This window comes from Photinus pyralis, unplaced genomic scaffold, assembly GCF_008802855.1.
Source record: "Photinus pyralis isolate 1611_PpyrPB1 unplaced genomic scaffold, Ppyr1.3 Ppyr1.4_LG1, whole genome shotgun sequence".
In the NCBI taxonomy this organism is placed as follows: Eukaryota; Metazoa; Arthropoda; class Insecta; order Coleoptera; family Lampyridae; genus Photinus; species Photinus pyralis.
In genome coordinates, this window is record NW_022170249.1 from 37,211,687 (window position 1) to 37,223,988 (window position 12,302).

A 12,302-nucleotide genomic window follows, 5' to 3' on the forward strand; every position below is an offset into this window, starting at 1 on the left:
ATCTGTGATACGCGGGCATAAAGTACCACTTTATGCCCTAGGGCATTAAGTATCACCATAGTAACGCATTTATACTTAATGACAAAACAAACAAATATTTGCAGGACATTGACAATTAGAAACGTCAATTATTAATTGTCAATACCTACTAAATCATAAGATTGACCTTATTTCGTATAGTTTCTGGAACTTTTTGCTCATTCACGATGAATCGAATTATTTAAAATTACGTTTGACGTTTGGATGGTTTCAATCACATTAACAAATTCGAACGCATACTCGATCAAACATAATGAATTATTTTGTAAACGAATTTTGACGAAGAAAACTATTTGTAAAACATAAAATTGTGTATGTACCACGGGCATAAACTGATGTTTATACTCTCGGGCGACTAAAAAGCTCTCGGGCCATAGGCCCTCGAGCTTTTTAACTAGTCGCCCACGAGAATATAAACATCACTATTATGCCCTTAATACATAAATTAAATTGTGGCACGTAATGGGAGTAGGTCTGGTATATCCTTTACTTTGCGGACATACTGGCTGTACAAAAACGTAGGTATGTTATATATTTATAATTAATCCGCGACGTATATTTCTTTGCTTCATCTTCATGAGGATTACTTATATTATTAACTATATATACAGTTACAGTTAAAAATGCTATGAGTTCTATTTTACAATATTTACAGTTTGTACATTCAAATAGTTCGATGGAAACGAGTTTATGGCCAATTTACCCTATCATGTCATCAATTTCACAGACAGGATAAATAACGTTAATATTTTGGAGATAATTGTTTCCTTTACATATACGTACTGAACAAAATCTCTAGTCTTATACCTTGTACGCCTGAACATCAATCTCCTTAAAAATAATATTCCCTACTATACTTCGTTCACCCAACAGAAATAGTTAAGCCCCTCCTCAACAATTACCGTCACATTTGAATACGCCATTGTTATTGGTGTAATTTTTGAAGCCACAATCACACTTGTAAAGCGAATTGGCCGAATTGGGTAATCTGTCATCTTGCCTATTGCGTTTCTGTCGGTTTTTACGTTTAGGCATATTTACTTGCGTCAATTTGCCATTAATCTCCTTTATTCACACAAAATAGTCTTTATAAAGACTCGTCGGTTTATTCTAAAGATAGTCAGGTGAGTAATTATAAAATTGTATACACGATTTTTACATGCCTGTTTTTAGGGTTATATTATTCGCGATCAAGAAAAGTTGTACGCAAACATGAATGTCGCCGGTGCTGCTTTCTCTCCACCGAAAAAAACGTTCTGCCAAGCACTTTTCAGTTGAAGACAAAACTGGCATTTTAAATATCTTCAAGGCATATTCGTAAGACAACCCGGAGGTATCTAAAACGGATAAAGTTGAGTTTACGGCTAAAGCAGCAGGTAATTTTCATCTTAGGCACATTCATTTTTACTTATTATTGTGTAATTTAGGTGTAAGCATTCCGAGTGTCTACAAGATTCTTCGGGAGTATACAAAGGTACACGAACTTCATTCACCTAAAAAATATTATCGACCACGAGCAATTTTGGACAATATTGATTCCGGAACTAAAAGTATTCTTCGACGTTTGCTTCATTCTTTCTTTGAAAGAAATGAACCACCTACCCTGAGTAAAGTTTTGGCAGTGTTACACGAAGACGAAGACTTACCCCATTTGAAACGAACTACTTTATGGAAATTAATAAAAGAAATAGGTTTTCGGTCAGTAAACCTTTTTTCTATACGTGTATGTATATTATGTACTTGTCATTGTAGCTTCGAAAAGAGGTCACGCAGTAGTGTTCTTAGGGAAAAGGACGAAATAATTACTTGGAGGCGTCGGTTCTTGCGTGAAATTAGAAAATATCGTGAAGAAGGTAGGAAGTTGTATTTCCTAGATGAAACTTGGGTAAATGCTGGGCATACTGTAAGCAAAGTATGGAAGGACACCACAATCTCACTCCAAGACAGGCATTTATCAACGGGCTATCAACTGGATTGAAAGATCCATCGGGCAAAGGAAATCGCCTTATTGTTCTCCATATAGGGTCCGAGGATAGCTTCGTCGAGGAAGGTTTGCAGTGTTTTGAATCGAAGAAAACAGGGGATTATACGAAGAAATGACCAGTGAAGTTTTTGAAAAGTGGTTTATGGAAATCGTTACACATCTTGATGAACAATCTGTGATTATAATGGACAACGCTTCATATCATAGCAGGAAAAGGGAAAAAATACCAAACACCAGTACGAAAAAAGCTGATATACAAACTTGGTTAACAAGCAAATCGATACCTTACGAAGAAGATATGGTAAGAGCTGAACTTCTACAGCTTGTGAAACGGGCAGTTGTTACACCAAAATATGTAGTTGATGAAATTGCAAAGGAAACAATCGTACCGACATCAACGGAGTCCGAATCCGAGTGAAGCGATACAGGATTTAAATTGTTATGTACCTTTGTTTATATTCAAGTGCACTTGTAATTTCAAAACTTTGTGCTGCTGTAATAACACTTTTTTGTACTTTTCTCAATATAAACAGTGTTTTTATGTTGCATATTTACATGTATTTAACAGTTTGCAGGTTTTACTATTTTTGCCACGAGTTATGTTCAGAGAGATAGCGCCATAATTAGTCTTGAACAAGTGACATTTCAATTTGATTTTTCAAATTTTCCGCTTTTTATAATTTTGTGGTTGTAAAACTGGTTGCTGCTTACATTGGCCCAAATTTTGTAGGAGTGGCTTAACTATTTCTGTTGGGTGAACGAACTATAGTATGTATAGTAATGAATTTTCAATAATGTCATAGTTTATAGTACGAGTATGTGGTAGCTTCCTATACAGTTTCTTTGAGGAATAGACGAATAAAAGCTTCAAAAATAATTGCAATATGTCTGTCGGTGTACCATCCCTAAAACACCCTAATGTGACATATTGATTGCCTTCTTGTTCTTCAGGGTCTTTTTTTATTAAAGATCTATAAATCTTGTAATATTGCACTATTCGGTCAATCGTGTTGTATATTATTTGAAAAAACTTGCCATTTGATCTGATATCGTCATTATAATCTATTATAGCTATGGGCTTTTGTATTGTTACTGAACTTTTCTCAATATCAACAATTTCTGTGACATGTTTAGTTCACAACATCATGTTTATCTTTCCATTTCATGACATATATTCCCCTACTATTTTCTAATCCAAAAACCTCACCTTTTGAATTACTTCCTTTGGGTTTTCTCTTCTATTTTCCCGGAGAGTACCAGGGTAATGTTTTTTTGTCCAGTAGGATATTTGCTAGTAGTAATTATTGGCTACAATTATGCGATGAGAGTTCACTAACTTTTCCAAATAATTTAAGAAACACTAAATGAACTGTAGTATCACTGCCGTCATATTGTCCTTTGACTGCAATGTTCCAAGTGTACCGGTAGTCGCTACATAACTTAAAAAGTTTGACGCCGTACTTGTGAGCCTTTTGAGTTATGTACTGTAACAGCAACCTTCCCTGCAATGGAATAAGGAACTGTCAATACAAAATGGTTGTCCGGGGGTAAAAATTTCTTGACACCTTCGCAGTAACATGTCCAATAATGGCTTGATTTTATGGAGTCGGTCTCCTTCTCTGAACAACCGACCTCTCGACCTGGTCATGTTATAGCCCAGAAAAGGTCAAGAAACGTCTCTGTGGTTACGTCCGGAGAAAAGGGGGAGACCATTCCAGAAATTGCAATGCTGAGAAGCGCCTCAACATTAATAATAGTAGGTAATACAGTAGAACCCCGATCATCCGTGCTCCACGGGACCGGACGTAGTAGGGATAATCCAAGTATTTATTTTTGACAGGAACATACTGTATGCATGTATGTGTATGGACTAAAAAGGATAAAGAATAGAGAATTCTTATACAAGTAAATTTGTACTTCTAAATATCAAAAGTAAAATAACATGTTAATTAACTTTGTAAATTTTGCAGTTTATTATATTATTTTATTATATTATCATTTGTTCCCAAAGTACTAGTTTGCGACCAAGGGTCTAATAATCGCAAAGCAATGGTCATATCAGGTGTCAAATAACAGCAAGAAGCCGTCATGAAAATCGAAAGCGAAGAAGTTTGTACGGTATCCGATGCACCTCAGTTTTTTTTTTGACAGACCAAAATGATCAATCATATTGTAAATCAAAAACGAATCTACATTAAGGTAACGATGTAAGAAAATATGTAGGAGTTTACATGTCCATTGTAAAAATGCCCTCCATCACGTGTATTTTGACAATTATTATACCTCATTGCCATTGATTACATATCTAGAACAAAATGGAATACACAATGTAGGTACGGCCAGACGAAATATGCCCACTACCGACCAAGAAAGAATTGAAAAAGGAAAAAAGCGCATCTTACGAATTCAGAACACAGGTTGATAATGTGACCGTATCCGCTGTTTTGTGGAAGGATACGAAGTCAGTAATATTATGTTCCAGTGTCTGTGTAGAAAATCCTAATGATACTGTAAAGAGGTTTGATAAGCATGAAAAGAAGAACATTACTGTACCATGCCCGAGAATAGTTAACGAATATAATCGTTACATGGGTGACTTTGATCTCACAAATAGTCTGATAGGATACAAGAAAAGGGTGAAGTCTAAAAAGTGCGTATGAGGAAGCTGTCCCCTGAGGAGGTCGCAGTACCACAGGACCACCCGGAAGTTCCATTCGCATCTTTACCGGCGCAAGTGCGCAGGAATCCACCGCGTGATACCAATATCTTCTGGTTTTCCAAGATCGTTTCACCAAATGGGCGTGTCTTAACCTTTCAGTACTAACATCCGGTCTAGCGGACCGACACCCCACTCTTTATCGCATATGTACCGAACGCCCCCTCCCAATTTCTTGCCGTGTTTGCTATTCTCAAGTTAAGTAGTGCTCTTTCGGAATTTGTTTTCTTGTAATTTTATGCATTTTGGTGTCACAGACCGATGATAGTATCAACGTAAGTGATTGTGTTTATTGAAGGCAGCGAGCATACGTGTCTATTTTTGATTATTTGCCAAAGTATTTACTTGTAACTTTACATACTTTGTTATACGAGGTTCATAACCTTGACGTGAGTGGGTGCTTGAAGGCGTACATAATTTCTGGCTGTTATATCGTGTAACCTTATTTCCCTTGCGGTAAGCATGACTCATTACCAACGTGGCCAGTCAAATCTTTTAAAATTGTGGGAAGAGTTACAAGATGAATTAAATGATGAACAATTTACATATGGATGATGACGAAGATTTTGAAGAAGAGGACCATGTTGAGGAGCGCGAAGAAGATTCAGAGTCTGAGCAAGATTTAGAGCGTGAGGACGAAGAAGAGTCAATCGATGATCAACCTCCTCAAAAATGAAGAAAACATTATATATATATATATATATATATATATATATATATTGAATTATTTTTTTTAATGCGAACATAGGAGTTTGCATGCAATGTAATTTCCCTATGTTCGATTTAAAAAAAAAACACATCAATCTATGAGGTGTTCGCGGTTCACATTCCCAAATCGCCCAACTTGTGTGACTATGAACAGCAACTCATAGTCTTTATGAAGAGCACTCGGTAAGATTTTTTTAAAGAAGCCATGTGAGGCCATAGCAACTTTAGGATACATTTTTCTTAAACTTACGATAACTTGACCTCACAGGGCACGCGCTGACACCACAACACATTGTGAACCAACCTTCAATTATTTGTATAGGTCATGTGCACCTGGTATATTCTACTAATTTGATCTATTCAATACATAAATGAAGAAAATAAATAACGAAAACAATTACAATAAATGTTCGAAGTGTCCTCCTTGTCCTTGACATTCTAAGCATTAACCTAACCGATTTCGTAATTAAATTGGACGGCGGTATTTTTAAAAATGACAGCTGTCAATTGTATCTACTACTCATTTGAACTACTCAATCGATTGATGTGTTTTTCGAACATAGGGAAATTACATTGCATGCAAAATCCTATGTTCGCATTTAAAAAAAATTCACTGTATATGTATATATTTCCACAGCGAGTGCAATTGTTAAGTTTTTCACCTGATGTACGCTGGTCACTTGAGGATGATCTTCTACTCGTTGACCCTGGTCTCGGCCTCCTGTAGTTAGACGATGAAGGCATAGATGTTGGTATCGATTTGTCCTTTGGGTTGGTCTGTTGATCTGGTTCACTGAGGTCTGTTGATCTCGTTCTGTGATATTCGCAAAGCCTTCAATCTTCTTTGCATACCTCTTTGATTGTTCTACGATGGAACATAATTTCAGTGCCTTTTCCAAATCTTCTTGTAGTAATTTTTGGCGAATGTCCACGTTATTGGTACCACAGACTAGCAAGTAGCGCTTACTACTTATAATAAATCATGTTAAAAGGAGATGACCATTCACCAGCTAGCGTCAGCAGATCGCGGGTATTCTGCCGTCCTAGGAACAGATGCCGTATCTACAAATGACGCAAAATGGAGGAAACGTTATTACAAGTTTTTATAAAATCCCTGCAATCATTTTACCATTGTGAATAAATCTAACGATACTTTATGTATTTAGAATAGTATAATTTTATATGAAAGACAAAAAACCTTTTAAAATTAACTTTTTTTTTTTTTTAATTTAATTAAGGCTATTCGGGATCTAGCCCATGGGCCTTATTATCTGATTGGTTTGAATGTTTATTTTATCGCGAATAAGATGGGATTTCAGGAATATGAGTAAACAGGAGCACAAAATTTCACATTGTGGTGTCCCTCACAATGACTTCTTTCAAGACACAAAACACAGACTCAGACCTCGGTTGCATAGGAGGGCAAACAATGGATGGTCACAAACGGACGCGAAGTATATATTTTTAAATTCTTAATTTACTATTCTTTAAAAAGTTCAGTAAGCTTCTACATATTGGCTCTTTATCAAGTGCCAGGAGGGAGATTAGTTCTATGGGAAAAGACACGCCATGCGATTGTAATTCATTTAGTAATGTTTTCGTAGCTATAGTGTTATTGAGACATGCAAAAAATATGTGGTTCAAATCTCCAATTTCGTATCCACATGAACATTGCGACGTAGGTTTTAAATTAATTTTATGCAAATGAGCTGGGTAGCTCCCATGCCCAAACTTCAATCTAGCTATCTCGGTACATTCCCAACGATTTAATGCAGAATTTTTGTCATACCATGGCCTGGAGTAAACCGTGGGGTGTATTTTAGCATATTGTGTACTTTTAGTTTTATAATAGTTTTTCCACAACATATTCCACGATTCATTTAGAATTTTTCTCTTTAAAAGAGGTACCACATCTGTATACGGAATTTTATTACTGTATATATATGCGCTTAGGCTATCCGATGACTTCGCCAAGCCATCAGCTACCTCATTGAAATGGATATTACTATGTGCTTTTGTCCAATAAAAGGTTACAGTTACGGATCTACAATGCAATTCCGTTAATAGTTTAATAATATCCCTGACAACATAGTTCATTTTTGGTAATTTTGTGGTATTCTCTAATGACTGCAGGACCCTCCTGGAATCTGTCATCACCGCAATTTTTTTCGAGCCAATTCTTTGACAAAATTTCAATGCTTCCAAAATAGCAATTGCTTCCGCTGTATAAATTGATAAATGTCTATTTAGACTAAATATTTGGTTTAGCTTACTTCGGGGATAATAAAAGGCACATCCACATTTAATTCCATCTTTTGACCCATCTGTAAAGACAACGTCGCTATTTCCAAGTTCGTTGAAGATTGACCAAAATAATCTTTCGTTAAAAAGAGTGTTTTCAGTATATGGTGGATAAATTATATTGGCATTTATCAAGTAACTCCCAAATTCAAAAGCGAAGCAATCGCTTGTTTGTATATCATCAAATAGTAAAAAATCACTTGTACAGGCTTGTGTTAAAGGCGGAGTCTTCTTTTTCTGCCAAAATTTATTTGTTAGGACTTGTATGTTTAAGTTAAATATATTCTTTATTATACCAGAATATCCATTACCCTTTAACCTAAGTACATATTTGCTCGATAAAAACTTTCTACGTATCATGAGAGGTGGTTCGTTTGCTTCAATCTGAAGCGCCTTTATGGGAGTTGAGATCATGGCACCCACACATATGCGAAGTGCTTTATTTTGTACTATGTCAAGCCGTTTTAATTGACTTTTACGTGCACTCCCATACAAAATAATTTACCCAAAAAAATTCAGATACGGTGATTTTCACTTACGCTAAATCATAGTTCTACAGGCGTAAAACGCGGTGTGTACAATTTTTGTGACGAAGTGTAACATTGATTATTCTTTCTCACCTCTCCACGCTGTTAGCATGTAAAAAATATGTGTTAAAATATATGTCAGAATTTAAGCGTTTTAATTTAAATAAATTGCATGGGTGAAAACGAAGGTGAAAAGTTCTTTCAACACGTTTATTTCATTAAATTGTTACAAACTACACTTAGAGCAAATAATAACATTTTTTATAGTACAACTTTATTCTTTTCGTTCAGGTAAGTTAATCCAAAAATGCTTCCGATTTTCAGGCAAAATTGTAGATCGCCTTTGTAATAATATGTCCTTTTTGGATTTAGGAAATCCCCGAGGTTCGGAGAGGTGCGGAACCACTTTTCTTTGTACCCTTTTTGCACAAGAAATCAAGTTTCTCGTCTTCCAATGACACCTTGTAATGAAGGAAATAAATTCCACGGGTTGCTTTTATTTGCATTATATCACGTAAATATGGTCTATTTGGCGCTTTATTAATTTTTGCTTGTGATTGTGCATCGGCAAAATTGTGAAAAACAGTATTATCTTCTGATGGAGGCCCCACCAAAGATCGAATCATTTTGGCTCTTCGTGACATAATGAAATTAATTATTTCGAAATAATTGAATACTCTGGAAGCACACACTGACACACAGATTACACAAGTAGGTACTGCTGAATGAGTAAGTACGCAAACTGGCGGTATTGCTAATAGAAAACGCGGTAACCAACGTGTGCCAAGACAAAACGCCGTATCTACACATTCGCAGTTGCAGATACGGCATTATTACTAGTATGCTGTAGTTACGGCACATTTCATTAGGAAAAAGCCGATTATTGCAGATACGGCCAAATAAAAAGTATTATTTATATAATTTCCTGAACAGATACCGCATTTTGGTTTAGTAAATCATCAGTTTACCCCACCAAGAGTCCATATTCACTAAAACATAAAAATCGAATTTTTTGTAGACACAGCATCTGTTCTTAGGACGGCAGTATTCCTGTACACAAAAAGTGTAAGCTGCCTAAGGGTACTTATCTTGCTGTTTGACATTTGCTTATTTGCTCAGGGCGCCAGATCGACCAAGCACTTGACTCTGCTGATCAGGCAGAGTAAGCTGTTCCAGAATTGCTATGACCGTATATAATAATTTAAACAAAATGACGGCAAGGTCGTTTAATCAAAAGGAAGGTAATGCGTGTACAGGGCCGCCGTTAGCCTCGACGGGCCCCGGGAATATTTTTTGACCGGGCCCCTATAATTGAAATTTTTGTTGTCCATCACCCTTAACTACAAAACTAGACATTTTCAATCTTGACTACCTAGATTTGAAACGAGAACATTTGAATAATTTTCATACAGACACAGTAATTTTCATAATTTATTATGAATTGTTAGAATTCAAATGACCAAATTGTTGTCAATTTAGACGCCGCCGGTCTTTATATTGTTAATGTATAAGTATTTTTGTTAAGTTAGAATAAGTTTCATTTATTTTTGTTTGTTTCAGATCTCTTAGAATTTTTTCCCTTTCAATCTTTCACACGCTCTGTGCGGTTTTACAAATTCCATATGTTTATTTCAATTTATGGCTTCCGTGTTCTTTCTGTTTTCGCCTGTCACCCTAATTTTTAAGTTATTTAATACGTGACTAGGCAAAGGAGCCGCTTGCATGCGGTCCTTTGCGCTAATATTGCAGCCCATATGGTTGCAATAAATGTTCTTAGTTTTAGGGTGTTAATTAGTCAATTTTTTAGTTTTCAAGCAGTCACATTTCGCCTACAATCGAAGTAGGTTGACTCAAAAGTTAGTAGTGCTCAATTTACATTAAAGGGTGTTGTAATTTTGTAAATAATTGTACATAAATTTGTGTCATGAAATAAATAGTACCTGTATAAGGTTCTGTGTAAATGAAGATTTACAACCTCGTTTACAACAAAAGGTTTAGCTCGCGAACCAGCTACCAGAGCTATCGTCTCTAAGTTCCTATCGGGAACTTTTTCATTTATTCCAAACACAAATTACAATTGGAGCCTTCTGCCACTGTGCCGTAATTAGGAAATTTTGCTCAATGGTATGGTTTTTTAAATCTTCTGCTGTGCATTTTTTTTATATTCTACTCTCTCATATTCAGATTTCTGTAAAAAAGTACAATTAAAAATCAGGTTTCAAAATCTCTTATGACCGGGCTCCGGGGCAAATGTCCCGACTGACCCCCCTTATCGGCGGCTCTGTGCGTGTATACAATTTGTTGTACAAAATTCAATTTTGTTGGTCGAGGTATGAGAAATACCGTCTACAAAATAGGAAAATCTGATATTACGAGCAAGAGAGAGGTTTATTCGTCTTTTCCACTTCACCTGCAGTGGTTCTTAAAACAGACAAGGAATAATTAAGAGCGTTCACGGGTCCTGGGAAACAGCCGGCTATTTATCCGCACCCTGTTTAACCCGGTTCACATAAATACATAACCTAAAGGTTTACTTTTAATTAGGACAACAAAAATAGAGGTCGATTATTTTCTAAATCAATTTGTTCAGACATTAAGAGAGAACTGCAAACTTAAATTCTAGGAAAAATAAAATTTTATCTCTCTTATCTACACAGAAAAGGTGATAAATCACATTTTCCCTGTATATTAAATTAAGCATTTACATTTGATAACAGATAAAGACAAAAAAAAAACCCGGAACTTTCTACGTTTAAATAAAATGTAAACAAAAACTGCCTTGACCGCTTTCTCGTATAGCACAAAAATCTCCGTTACATAGACCAACGACAATTAATAAAATTTAATTAGGAAAGTTAATAACATAAAAGGAGACCGCCCTTGTTCATAATAATTAGGATTTCCGAAAATTTTATCCTGCCGGACGAAATAAACACAGCAATATTGACATTTGACAAGTCCTGCATCGATTCATAAGTTGTGAAGACCAGGGCCGGATTATGGTTTCTGTAGGTCAGGAGCTAAACATATTAGAGGGGCCCTATTCTTATATATACAAAGTAGGTTATAATTTTAACAAACGGCAAATTTAGCCTGATATTAATTTTTATTGCCGAAAATTGTCTATAATATAAATCACTTCTACAAATAAATGTCATTTTCTTGTTTTTTATACAGCTTTTTTTATGGATTTAACAATAGAAAATTCTTCAATGAGATCCATAAAATCAAGGGAATTTTATTCAATTCGCTTTCAATGGATAACAAAGACAATGCAGATAGTCTCGCTTCCCCCATTATGGATCTATACTTATTCTTAATGACGCTCAAGTACTAAAAGATCGTTCACCCTCACAGTTTTTTTTCCAACGGGTTTTCTATTTTCTGTTGACATTCACGCACGTATTCACTAAATTGAAGTAGCTCATCCTAAGACTTTAAGAAGACTTACGAACATAACTCCATTTGGAGCCACACCAATTAAAGCTTTCCACGGGTTGTGCTTAGAACTGCTGTAAGTCATATGCTGTGTCTTCATGGTAAGTCACTGTTGACATCTCAGTGCAATCTATATTCATGCGACAATTCGTACAAAAATCATTTCCAATTTTACATTTTAAATATGTTTTTATTATGTCTTGATGATGGAAATGAGGGAGTAAATCTTTGCTAGGATCATGCTGAGAAACTCGCCGTTAAAAGATTGGCAGAAAACCAGATTTCGCATCTTTTAACACTGCTCGTAGAGCGCACTTTGTGAGTGTATAACCATCGGTAACTTTTGGATTGGTTATTATTTATTCGTCTCAAGGAAGACAACATTGAACCTCCCAAGCGCTGCTTTATCGCTGAAGGAACCCATCATTGGGTAACACAGCAAGAACGTGCTAGGTGGATTACTGATAAGATCAGAACCCACGCTGCATCACAAGAGCGCTCACTCCCCCGCGGTTTATTGCAATCGTGTCAGATACACGACAACCGCCCCCCGACACCCGTCAACCCTCCACCCTCAGACGCCATAGAC

The 12,302-nt window shown here is 36.0% G+C and overlaps 1 long non-coding RNA gene across 1 annotated transcript; it reads left to right on the forward strand.

Annotated features, from left to right (window-relative positions):
- Positions 1 to 1,076: 1,076 nt before the first annotated feature.
- Positions 1,077 to 2,067, forward strand: LOC116159230. The gene is made up of 3 exons (XR_004142919.1): positions 1,077 to 1,163; positions 1,213 to 1,737; positions 1,792 to 2,067. It is a non-coding gene; the product is annotated as an uncharacterized LOC116159230 (long non-coding RNA).
- The last annotated feature ends 10,235 nt before the right edge of the window (positions 2,068 to 12,302 follow it).